Below are 14,023 nucleotides of genomic sequence, written 5' to 3' on the forward strand. Positions count from 1 at the left end.
ATAGGCCGCCTTGGCAAAGGTTACAGGATTCATGTGAAAGAGGAACAATGCAATCAAGAAAAAGCAACTTTCCACTGAATCACAGGACACGGTAAGCCTAGTAGAAGTGAAAGAAAGGAAATTAGGTAAATTCTACCACAACAATAGCTCCATATTACTTCATACATAATAATGCCTATATTATGGGAAGGGAAGAAAAAAGCTGGGGAGCAAAAGAGCGCAGTTAGGGTCTTAACTGGTAACAGAATTGGAGAAGAGAAGGGGGAGTATTACGCTCGCTTGATGGGAGTTGCTAATTTGAAACATTTTTAACGCATGAAACAGCTGCTGCAGGACATGGGTCGAAAGGACCGAAGAGCTTGTAAATCCAGGAGTGGTGTGTCTATATCTGCTCTGCTGATGGAGATCTCAAGACATCTGGAGATTTCTTAAAATACTTAGCTTTATTAGTACAGGTTTTAAAGTCAACGTGTTTCGAAGTTGCTCAGGACCTCTTCCTCAGGGTTTTGTCCTGAGGAAGACGTCCTGAGTGACTTCGTAACACTTTTACTTTAAAACCTGTACTAATAAAGCAAAGTATTTTAAGAAATCTCCTGATGTCTTGAGATCTCCATCAGCAGAGCAGATATATTGTGGAAAGCACATACAAGAGGGGCCTTTTGCTAGATAGATCAGAACCCCTTCTTCATGTAGATAAATTATTCCTGACACCTCATATTTATGTAAAATGTAACAATCTGCCAGAATACACAAAAATATCTTTACATTGACATGTAATATGAAAGAAGATAAAAAGCAATGTGGAATTTTATGTATTCATATTTATATTATGCCCAACTACCTAAGTAGACAAAGGCTCCATGGCATTGATTTAGGGATGTGGATGGATTTTGGATGGTATTTTTGTCTAAACACCAGGCCATTTCTAAGCAAATTTCACAGCCTCCCCTTCATTTCACCTGCAGTGATATGCATGTACCCAGTCCTATGCAGCTATATACAGGTGCATCTTAAATAAATTAGAATATCATCAAAAAGTTAATTTATTTCAGTTCTTCAATGCAAAAAGTGAAACTTATATATTAGAAAGAGTCATTACAAACAGAGTGATCTTTTCAAGTGTTTATTTCTGTTAATGTTGATGATTATGGCTTACAGCCAATGAAAACACAAAAGTCATTATCTCATTAAATTTGAATAATTAACAAAAAAACACATGCAAAGGTTTCCTAAGCATTTAAAAAGGTTTCTTAGTCTGTTTCAGTAGGCTCCACAATCATGGGGAAGACTGCTGACTTGACAGATGTCCAGAAGGTAGTCTTTCACACAATAAGTAAATGCAAAGTAAATTTTGCATTTCATTTGGAAATCAAGGTCCCAGAGTCTGGAGGAAGAGTGGAGAGGCACACAATCCAAGCTGCTTGAGGTCTAGTGTGAATTTTCCACAATCCGTGATGATTTGGGGAGCCATGTCATCTGCTGGTGTAGGTCCACTGTGTTTTATCAAGACCAAAGTCAGCGCAGCCATCTACCAGTAAATTTTAGAGCACTTCATGCTTCCCTTTGCCGAAAAGCTTTTTGGAGATGGAAATTTCATTCTCCAGCCGAACTTGGCACCTTTCCACACTGCCAAAAGTACCAATACCTGGTTTAAAAACAACAGTATTACTGTGCTTGATCGGCCAGCAAATTCGCCTGACCTTAACCCCATAGAGAATCTAGAGGTATTGTCAAGAGGAAGATGACAGACACCAGACCCAACAATGCAGACGAGCTGAAGGCTGCTATCAAAGCAACTTGGACTTCCATAACACCTCAGCAGTGCCACAGGCTGATCGCCTCCATGCCTCGCCGCATTGATGCAGTAATATATACAAAAGGAGCCCTGACCAAGTATTGAGTGCATTTACTGAACATACATTTCAGTAGGCCAACATTTTGGATTTTAAAAACATTTTTCAAGCTGTTGTTATAAAGTATTCTAATTTAATGAGATAATGACTTTTGTGTTTTCATTGGTTGTAAGACATAATCATCAACATTAACAGAAATAAACACTTGAAATAGATCACTCTGTTTGTAATGACTCTATATAATATATGAGTTTCACTTTTTGTATCGAAGAACTGAAATAAATTAACTTTTTGATGATATTCTAATTGTGTGAGATGCACTTGTATGTAGCCGAAACGGCGCACCGTATGTGGTGATAATAAATCCACACATTATCAATTTTTCAAAGAACCTGTTGTTGTTGTCTTTTTCATATTTTTGTATTCAAAGACACCAAATATTAATGAGATACTACTTTAGGTAGCCCTTTGACAGCTGTAAGTTGCCCACATGCTGGTCTGAAATGGACAATGTGCTTTTATCCCAATATTGCTGCTGGGCTGCTTACGATAGACATTATTGGAGGCCTGTTAACTACATTTCCCAGAAGCACCCAGGGCTCTGAAACAGGAAGATGATTGGAGAGCCAATCACATACTAGTTCTAGTCAAGTCATGGGCAGAATGATCAGGTTTGGGCTAGTCAGTTGCTTTAGGAATAACTAGGAGGAGAGCTGCTGTCTTTATGAGGAGAAAGTAATCAGTTCACATGTCCACCAGACTGACTCCAGATAGTTAAACATTCCCACAGCCTCTCCATTTGTAAAGAAAAACCCTAATTTGATTTCATTGGCTTATCATTAGGAGTCATCATCACCCCTTGTGAACAAATGTCCTGCTGTAACACCTCTTAAATGTTTGTGCTTTTGTCTTATCAATTCATTAGTAAACCTGCCTGAAGAAGGAGCCCCTGTGCTCTGAAAGCTTACAACTATATATTTTTTCTGGTTAGTCAGTAAAGGTATCACTCCGAGAATACTTTTGTCATTTTTGGGCATGAAAGTATTTACATATATTAATTAATAACAATTTGTTTAATCTACAGTATATCTCAGTTCATGTTAAAAATAAGGAATAATTTCAAGCAAAATTGAAAATTCAGTTTTATGTATCCTGATTATGCTGACTTTCACTTAGCTTGACCCCTTTGCACGGCAGCCAATTTTCATTTTTGCGCTTTTGTTTTTTCTTACCTTACTTCCAATAGCCTTAACTTTTTCATTTTTCCATTGCCTGTATGAGTGTTTGTTTTTCAGTTTTTACCATCTAATGTAGTGAAAAATAGGAAAAAAATTCCAAGTACTGTGAAATGATTAAAAAAAAACACATATTGGCAGCATAATTCCTCAAGTCAGTACAAATACAGATACTAAAAGTGAATATTTTTATTATTATTTTATTTTTATTTAAGACTTGAAAAAAATTCAGAAATTTGCAAAAAATTATTTGGTGTTTATTGGCATTTTCTGAGATTCATAGCTTCTTTATTTTTCCATCTGTGTGATGGCTTAATTTTTACTTGATGAGCAGATGTTTTGTTATTATTTGGATGGATGTATATGGATGTTTTCCATTGCTTCTTATTACATATTTTGGATATGCTGCAACCAAAAAATGTAAATTCCGCCCAGGCACCACGCCAGCTCCGCGTCCACCCCTCAAACCTTCCACAGTCCCACCAGCCACTCTTGGAAAAACATGTCCTCACCAATCACACATTAACGGTTTTCATTGAGCCATATCACATACATAGCCAGCAGCTTTTGTTTTGGACAAAATATTTTTTAACCCTCAACTGGTGAGGTGGGGTTTTTGTCAGGCAACTAGTGATGTGGGGTTTCCTACACCCCAGTGTTTAGAAATCCCTTATTTTTACAGAAAATGCAAAGATCACGTTTGTTTTAATCGTTTTCTTATTGGCGATTGATTACACATGAGTATAACAAATTTTTGACATCCACAAATGGATGGAAGCTAGTGAGGCACGTATCCTCATAACAGCATTTTTCAAAGAATGACAGCCGAACAAAAATTCCCTGGGGTGTGGCAAACCCCACCTCACCAGTTGAGGATTAAGCCGCCACCTCGGCAAGGTAGACTCTTCTGGCCGGGCCCTACTCTACTCTATCCTATTAAACATTTGTTATAATACCCAATACTCTTTTTATATATATGTTTCTTTAAGGGAATGTGTCACATACATTTTTTAAAAATGACCAATAATACCACATTCAAGGGACAAATACCATCACACCATGACCAGACCACATATTACCACCACATAGTGACCGAATAATACCACATACAAGGGACAAATACTGTCACACCAAGACCAGACCACATATTACCACCACATAATGACTGAATAATACCACATAAAAGGGACAAATATCGTCACACCGTGACCAGACCACATATTAAAACCACATAGTGACCTGATAATACCACATACAAGGGACAAATACCGCCACACCATGACCAAACCACTTATTACCACAACTTAGTGGCTGAATAATACCACATACAAGGGACAAATACCACCACACTGACCAGATCACATATTACCATGACATAGTGACTGACTGCTACAAAACTGATTATTAATAAAAAAAACACAATACTAATATTACCAAAAGTGCCATTATACACAGGAGCTCTGTACATAATATAGAGTGTATAGTGTCAGTGTACAGGTAATACAGGGATTACCAGTGCCATTATACACAGGAGCTCTGTACATAATATACAGTGTATAGTGTAAGTGCACAGGTAATACCGGGATTCCCAGTGACATTATGTACAGGAGCTCTGTATAGAGTGTCAGTGTACAGGTAATACAGGGATCACCAGTGACATTATACACAGGAGCTCTGTATATAGTTTCAGTGTACAAGTAATACAGGGATCACCAGTGACATTATACACAGGATCCCTGTGTATAGTATACAGTGTATAGTGTCAGTGTACAGGTAACACACTGACATCTCTAGTTGAAGTCCTTCATCTTAGCTTTTCTTGTTCATCCAACACAGACCACCATCACTTCTTCCAGCCAGGACTCGTCTCTGCAAAAAATAACACATAATTACCCGGAGCAGTTTCCAGAGCACATTCCCAATTTTTCCCCAACTTCTACACTACACCAGATGAAGAAAAAAAGTGACATAGTGCCGCCCTGCACAGTAACAGGACCCCCCTCACTGATAACAGTATCCTCAAAAATAAAATACATCACAGCAGTAATAATATCCCTTAAATAACCCCGACACTAATAATGTCCTACATCCTGCTCCCATATGTACTCCATTCTGGACCCCACCTCTCATTCCTGGCCCCTTGTGTTCTCCCATTCCTGCCCCCATTTGTCTCTATCCTGCCCCGATTTGTCTCTATCCTGCCCCCATTTGTCTCCATTCTGCCCCCATTTGTCTCCATATGCCCCTATGTCTTCTCTCCCATTCTGCCCCATGTCATCTTCCATTCTGTCCCCATGTCATCTCCCATTCTGCCCCCATGTCATCTTCTATTGTGCCCCCATGGTGTGGCTTTCCAAAAGAGTAAAAAAAAAAGAAAAAAGTTTCTCCTTACCTTGCCGCTGGTCCAGCGGCGACTCTCCTTTGTCGATTTGAGGAGCAGACGCCAGCCAATCACAGGCCGGCACTGACGTCATACGTCAGCGACGTGCGCGCTGACGTCAGCTGCCGGCCTATGATTGGCTGTTGCCGTGTGGGAAGACTCTCGCACGGCAATAGATTTAAAGTGAACCTGTGTCCGAGGACGCAAGTTCAGTTCGATGGCGCTAGGTGAGCAGAGGGGGGCCCCTCTGCTCACCGGGCCCATACGCCAGTAAGGGCAGTAATGCCCTGATGACGTCCCTGGAGATGATAACAACTATGTTTATTTTTTAGCCCCTACTCGACGTGGCCAATTTTTGTTTTTGCATTTTCACCCCCCCCTTTCTTCCCAGAGCCATAACTTTTAGAATTTTCTGTCGTTTTAAACATATGAGGCTTGCTTTTTGCAGGACGAGTTGTACTTTTGATTGACATCATTCATTTTGCCACATAATGTACTGGAAAATGGAAAAAAATTCTATTGTGAAAAAAAATGCAATTCTGACATTGTTTTTTGGGAATTGTTTTTACGGCGTACATTTTGTGGTAAAAATGACCTTATAATATGATTCTGCTCATCAGTACGGTTATGGCCATACCAAACATGTCAAGTTATTTTATTATTAAAGAAAAAAAAGTTTTTGGGTTGTGTCACCATTTTGCAAGACCCTTAACATTTTCATTTTCGGTTGATGGAGCTGTGTGATGACTTACTTTTTGCAGTAACGAGATGCTGTTTTCATAATACTATTTTGGGATAGATATGTCATTTTGATCACTTGTTGCAGCATTTTTTTGGTTTTGCAGCGACAAAAAAATTTAATTTTGGCGTTCTTCAATTTTTTCCGCCTATAGTGTTTACCAATTGGTGAAATGTCAGACCACTGGATTGCTGCATATAGTGAAAATCATGCTCTCTTTTGAAACTCGGCCACAGGCTGGACTTCTTCAACAGGCCCCCGGCTGTCATAGCATCACATCGGTGAGGTGCGAGCACGTCACGGACCTGCCTATGGGCGCATTGAATGAAGCTCCGCCTTGCTGGTGCATTATAAATGTCGCTGTCAGTGTTTGACAGCGGTATTTAACAGGTAAACAATTGTGTGTGGCGCTTCGCGCTACCCACGATTGTTAGCAGCAGGTCATGGCTGTAACAACCATTACCTGCCAGGTATGGTGTGAGCTTACATCGTGAGCCTGCTCCATACTCCAGCTACCGACTTGCGCAGTACATGTATGGCAGATGTTGATAAGGGGTTAAAATGTCTTAGTATTAAAGGTACAAAAGGGGGGTAATTTAAACTTTTATGTATTTCATATATGGCTAAAATCACAGTCTCCCATGCCCAGAGGCTGGGCTTTTCAGTAGTACCATCATGACAGCCTTGTTGGCTGTCAGCAGATCCCCAATTTCCCATGGAAACCTTTATCCATCAAAATGCCAGATAGAGATGTGTGATTCATCATTCTATAGTACACATTTCCACTGCTTGGAATGGGGTGTGGTTTACACCACTCCATCTGATGATTGGCACTGTGCTTGGTGATGTAAAGATTGCATACAGTTGCTCCGCCATGAAAACCCATGTCATGAATCTCCCTGCAGTTTTTGTGCTGATAATGCCAGAGGAGGTTTGCAGTTATTGCACCTAAGCACTCAGTATGTTGTCTACTACTTTGTGGCTAAGTTGTTGAGGTTCCTAAACAATTCCACTTTTTATTAATAACACAGTTAATCGTGGAATATTTAGGGGGGAGAAATTTCATAAGCTGACTTGTTACAATGGAGACATCCTCTTACTGGAATTCAGTGAGCTCTTTAGAACAAGCCATTTTTTCACAAATGTTAGTAAAGGCAAACTGCATGACTAGAACTGTATTTTATACACCTGCGGCAGTGCAACTGAATGAAAAACCTGCATTCAGTGTCTTATAAGTGCGTTCCAATACTTTTGTCCATATAATGTATTGATTTTTTAATCACATATAAATAGAATTTTATTTTCAAATAAACAACAAGTTCCCCACATTGGATAAAAGCTGGCCAAAAATAGAGCTTCCAACATCTCTCTATCCTTCTGAAAATTACAACATACATGCTTTTTCAGTCCCAGGAAGGTAACATAGTAATTCTGACTGTTCTAGTTTAATACTCCAAGCACATCTCATAATTAGAACAGAGTTCCGAGAGGAGATGAACTAAATGGCCATGTTCATTTACTGTGGCCTTTTACACGACTTGCACATGTAAGTGTGTGACAGCCTTGCAGTTGGAAACATTAATGGAATACCAAGAAAGATCAGAAACAGTGATTAAATAAGTACAAGCTTCACATGCGAGAAATAATTGAAACATCTTAACATTTTCCACAAAACCTTGTGTCCTCAGTGAGACATGACACAGGCCTTTTCTCTGTAAAAAGAATTCATTCATGAATCATGATGTTTAAGCCTGTTGAATATGATATATAACCAAAAGGGAGAAATCTATTTTATAAATCGCCTGTCATTTGTTTATGTATACTACCATCAGTAATTCATAATCCATGACCAAGGTGGTCACTGACAGCAGAGGGCTCATGTGTAAGATCATGAATTGTTTTTTCATTGTTCTCCAATACTATAATTCATCCTTTTTTAACCGTTTAACACAAAGTTAAATATATGTATGTAATTGCAGGGGTGATCATGTGTGGAGGGGGCTAAGAAGCTAATTTCCCTTCGCACAAGGCCGATACCAGATACACTACATAGTCAGCATCTGAGTCTAACAGATGCGGCTGCAGCTGAGCTGCAACAGTGGAGTTTAAATGGAATGCACACGGTGCTCGTGCGCAGTGGCTATCGCCCTACCGCGAGGCAATCACTTGGCAGGGCAGGGGTGGGGAACTTTTTTACGCGGGGGACCATTTGGATATTTATACCATCCATTGGGGGCCTTACAAAATTATCAACTTGAAAATGATCTTGCTATATTTGGTCAAACATTTAATTAACTCACCCCTAATGTGATGGCTGGTTCTCTTTGGTTCGGCTGTGATGTTAGGTGTCAAGTATGACACCGGAGAGACCACAAAGATCCCACCGCTGCCACCAACTGTCAAGGATGACACTGGAGAGACCACGCATATTTCACCACTGCCACCAATTATCAAAGATCACAGCCTGAGGGATCACGTTTAATCCACCACGCTGTTATCTTTTTGTCACAAATAACCCTCTGCTGCCCCCTATCGTCAGGACAATTACACGATTGACCGACAATTAACAGAGGAGGCCGCAGGCTGTTTCCACTAATAAGCCAGTTATTGGGAAACTAACAGTGAGCATATGGTATATACAGTCCGATTCCAACACATGGAATATATACATATCCTGTTACGGTCACTGCCAACTGTACAATAACCCTATCCTGCCCCCATTTGTCTCCATTCTCCCCCATTTGTCTCCATCTGCCCCTATGTCTTCTCTCCCATTCTGCCCCATGTCATCTCCCATTCTGCCCCCATGTCATCTCCCATTCTGCCCCCATGTCATCTTCTATTGTGCCCCATGGTGCGGCTTTCCAAAAGAGTAAAAAAAGAAAAAAGTTTCTCCTTACCTTGCCGCTGGTCCAGCGGCGACTCTCCTTTGTCGATTTGAGGCGCAGACGCCAGCCAATCACAGGCCGGCACTGACGTCATACGCCAGCGACGTGCGCGCTGACGTCAGCAACCGGCCTATGATTGGCTGGCAGCTGTTAACTATTGCCGTGTGGGAAGACTCTCGCACGGCAATAGATTTAAAGTGAACATGTGTCCGAGGACGAAAGTTCAGTTCGATCGGGATGGGAGGCTGCGGGGAAGAGAGTATGGGGCTGAGTGATTGTTTAAAAGCCGGCGGCTTTTTAAACAATCATGCACCCATTTCAGCCTTTTCCTCAGCCCCCAGACCGCTTTATAGGCTCCAGCAGACAATTACTCGGCTTACTCGCTTTTCCCATTGACTTACATTGGACTCGCTAGTCGTAATGAGTACCCGAGTATTGGGACCTACTCGTTACGAGTATAGTGAGACCGATTATTTCACTACTCGCTCATCCCTAATCTTCTTGTCATGAGCATCTATGCATCTTTTAATGCATACTAGGATTTTATTTGCCTTGGCAACAGTTGCCTGGTACTGGTTACTAAAGTTGATTTTGCCATCCACCCATATGCCCAAGTCTTTTGAATTGACAGTTTTACCCAGAGTTTTACAATTTAGTACATAATGGTAAATTTTATTGCCTCATCCCAAGTGCACGACCTTCCATTTCTGTACATTAAACTTTAATTCCCATTTCTCAGCCAAAGCCTCCAGCTTACATATATCCTTCTGTAATATTAAATCATCCTACTCTATTTTGATTAGCTTGCAAAGTATATTATCTGCAAATATTGAAATTTTACTCTGTATGTCCTCTACAAGGTTATTAATAAAAAGAAGAGCACCAGTACTCACCCCTGTGGTACACCACTGCTAACTCTGAACCAATCTGTGTGTGTTCCATTAAATTGGTTGTCCATGTTTAGCACAAAAGTCTGCAGTCCTTCTATGTGACTGCAGACTTGTGAATCCTCACAGCGCGTGCTGTTAGGAATCACCGGGGCCAACAGTGAGATATGCATACTTACGGCCACATTCCAAATAGACATACGCGGCCGCACTCAATTCACTTCCTGCACGGGAGAATCCTGACAGCGAGCACTGTGCACGATGTAAGGATCCACAAGTCTGCAGTCACATAGAGTGACTGTAAAGATTCTTGTCAAACTTGGACAACCTTTTAAATAACCACCCTCTAGTCCTTATCACTGAGCAAGTTGTTAACCCTGTTACACATATATTCACCTAGTCCCTTTTCTCTCATTTTATGTATTTATGTGGTACTATATCAAATGCCTTTGAAAAGTCCAGGTAAACAGCATCCACATCGTTACCCTGGTCCCGCCTGGAACTTACCTCCTAATAAAATACTTATGAATGGCCAAGAAGCAAAAATTGGTGATAATATGAAGCTTGCACATGATAGGCACAAAAATTCATCCCACAATCACCACCTTTTTACGGGTTACACCCAAACTTGATTTGTAAAAGACCACATGAAAATCAGAAGTATACGCCATTTACAGTGATACATTTTGATACTGTAGCATAAAGCATTTTCTTTCCTATGAATTGATACAAATAAATGTTCTTCAACTGCTTCATGTTGTTTTTTTCGGGCTGCATAGCACAGCGACCCTTAATAACTTCATATATATTCAAATATTACACATCACAATAAAATGCTCATTAGTAAATCCAACTTCACTGCCGTCTCATATTTGTTTAGAGTGGGAGAAATGTGAAGTTAAAATGTGTTAATTAAAGAAGATAATTATGTTTTCTACTCTTCTGGGATTTACATTTTATTTTCCTTTCAATTTGACATAGACTTTTATCTTGTTTGCATCCTGAGAAGACCACATGCTGTGATACTATGGAGTTAAATACCAGCAATAAGGCATTAAAGACATTTCAAACTGAATTAATTAATTTTGAGCTGTATTAATTGAGCACCTGTAAGTTCTCATATCGATTTCTCTTCCCCTTAGGATTTTGCATGGCAGAACTATCGATGTTCATTGTGTGGAGTATAGATTGTTGCACTCAAAAGAAACTGCTTATCAAAGACCAGACACAACAAAATGAACAAGGTATTTGTGTAGATAAGAGTTCTTATACTTGGAGTGCAGAAAAGGAAAGAGGTACAGTATTAAGGACTACGTTGTTTTGCTCAGGAATCATTGCCTACAGTGATACAATCCTATAGGCTGTCTGAGAAGTAGGTTAGGACAGATTTTCAGCTTTTTCCTTTGTATAAAAGTTTATCAGATACTGATATGAGAAGATTTTCTGCCAAGAGGTGAACCTAATAAAAGTCAAAACTGAGAAAATTCTCCCTCTCCTTGCGAGCAAAAAGAGTGAAGGACGTGTCCACAACAACGTCACCAAGATGCTCATTGAGGGGCGGAAAGTGCACAGCAAAAGAAACTGAAGCAATGTGAGAAACTCAACTAAGGAGCACCACCATGAGAAAAGTCATGGTGCGATAATCCAGAGGAAAGACGAAGACAAGGTTAGCTAACCAGAGGACTACAGGTACCAGAGAAGCCAATATCCAGGAGCAGAGCCAGGGTCAAAGTCAGGATCAAGAGTTACCATATATGATCGAGATCAGTTTTAGTTTATAAAATTCAGATGTCAGTGATTTTTTTGGTACACAGAAAACAGTCCATTTTTATCAGTGTTTTGGATCCGAGTTTTAGAAGTGTTTGATCAGTGTTTCAGTTTTTACTATCAGTTTCATTTTCATCAATGATTTTCTCTTAGAAAAAAAAAATTATTGTAAAACTTATCCTACTAATTGTAATAATAAAAATGGACATCACACAAACTGCACAAGGATGACTGCATTCTGACAATGATTTTTCATGGACATGTGGACTTGTACGGTTATTTTTGATCCTCGGATCAAAAATGTTCGTCTGATTTTTTTTGTGTGGACTCATGGTCGGCAAAAGCCAATGATATGTGAACAGCTTCATAGATTTTAATAGGTATGTGTTCTTCCCATGAAAACCATGGATAGAACACATGAAAAAAAAAAGTATGAATAAGGCATTAGGCTGTTTTTCCGCTATATCTTGATAAGTAGGAGTCATAGTCGGGCCAAATTATAGTGGAAATCAGCAAAGTAGTAAACAAAATTGAAAAGTTTTCTTACCACCGATACATTGTGTAGAACAAAAAAGGACCCCATTGTGACAATGTAATAAATCACCTATATTACAATGACTTAAACAAAAAGGAGAAACCATTTAAAACGTGTATTTTAGGTGTACTTTGTGCTCATAAAATCCCAATAAACAAACATTTGAGATCCTAATTTTTTCACTTTATGTTTTTATATTTCTCCCCCATGTAATATAAAAAATACTAATATAAAATGGAAGAAAAGTAAAATCTCAGGTATCTAAACAAAAGCCATTTTTTTAAATAACTGAACTAGAAAAACAACAACCCATAGCTAGAAAAAAAACAATCTGAATGTACTGCAACCGTATCTGATTATTAGCAAGGGAAAACCAAAGTCTTGAACTAGTTGACATACATTCCTCAGCATTGAAATTACAGCACCAAGAAGGAAAAATTGTGGAGTTATGGAAATCACAGGATTGTCAGACATTAATAATATGGAAATGATAAAAAAATGGCAACTCAATTTTCAAAGCATCTTGATTTATTCATTATTGAATGTAAGCTCCACGCGCAGAAATAACAGGTTTTTAAGGTTGAAGGAAGACTAAGTCCATCTAGTTCAACCCATAGCCGAACATGTTGATCCAGAGGAAGGCAAAAAAAAACCATGTGGCAAACACTAAGCTCCACATTGGGGAAAAAATTCCTTCCTGACTCAATACGGCAATCAGACTAGTTCCCTGGATCAACGCCCTATCAAGAATCTAGTATACATAACCTGTAATATTATACTTTTCAAGAAAGGCATCCATGCCCTTCTTAAATTTTAGTAGTGAATCACTCATTACAACATCATGCGGAATCCGCGCCTGTGATTATGATTAAACCTTCTTTTCTCCAGACTTAGAAGATGCCCCCTTGTCCCCGTCTGAGGCCTCAGAGTGAAAAGATCAGTAGAAAGGTCTTTGTACTGTCCCCTCATATTCTTGTACATAGTAATAAGATCACCCCTAAGCCTTCGTTTTTCCAAAGTAAATAACCCCAAGTGTAATAATCTGTCTTGGTATTGCAGACACCCCAGTCCTCTAATAACCTGGGTCGCTATTCTCTGCACCCTCTCTAGTTCAGCTATGTCTTTCTTATACACCAGAGACCAGAACTGTACACAGTATTCTAAGTGTGGTCGCACTAATGACTTGTATAGAGGTAAAATTATGTTCTCCTCATGAGCATCTATGCCTCTTTTAATGCATCCCATTATTTTATTTGCCTTTGCAGCAGCTGCCTGACACTGGCCACCAAACGTGAGTTTGTCGTCCACCAATACACCCAGGTCTTTTTCAGTGACAGTTTTGCCCAGTGTTTTACAATTAAGCATATAATTATACATTTTATTTCCTCTGCCCAAGTGCATTACCTTACAGTTATCCCCATTAAAGCTCATTTGCCATTTATCAGCCCAAGCTTCTAGTTTACACAGATCCCCCTGTAATATAAAATTGTCCTCCTCAGTATTGATTACCCTGCAGAGTTTAGTGTCATCTGCAAATATTGAAATACTACTCTGTATGCCCCCTACAAGGTCATTAATAAATGTTAAAAAGAAGCGGGCCCAATACTGACCCCTGTGGTACCCCACTGTTAACTGAGACCCAGTCTGAGTGTGTTCCATTAATAACCACCCTTTGTTTCCTATCACTGAGCCAGTTCTTAACCCAAATACATATATTGTCCCCTATCCCCATTGTCCTC

At 39.6% G+C, this 14,023-nt stretch overlaps 1 long non-coding RNA gene across 1 annotated transcript in view; it reads left to right on the plus strand.

The window, feature by feature from the left end:
• The window catches only part of LOC141172063 (uncharacterized), a 71,048-nt gene that overhangs the window by 41,487 nt on the left and 15,538 nt on the right, over positions 1-14,023 (plus strand). Inside the window, exon 2 of the long non-coding RNA XR_012252409.1 lies at positions 11,125-11,226. This is a non-coding gene — a long non-coding RNA (uncharacterized lncRNA). The remainder of the gene's footprint in view (positions 1-11,124; positions 11,227-14,023) is intronic.

Source organism: Phyllobates terribilis, unplaced genomic scaffold (assembly GCF_046119375.1).
Source record: "Phyllobates terribilis strain yellow unplaced genomic scaffold, ASM4611937v1 Scaffold_1__5_contigs__length_1240528914, whole genome shotgun sequence".
NCBI lineage: Eukaryota > Metazoa > Chordata > Amphibia > Anura > Dendrobatidae > Phyllobates > Phyllobates terribilis.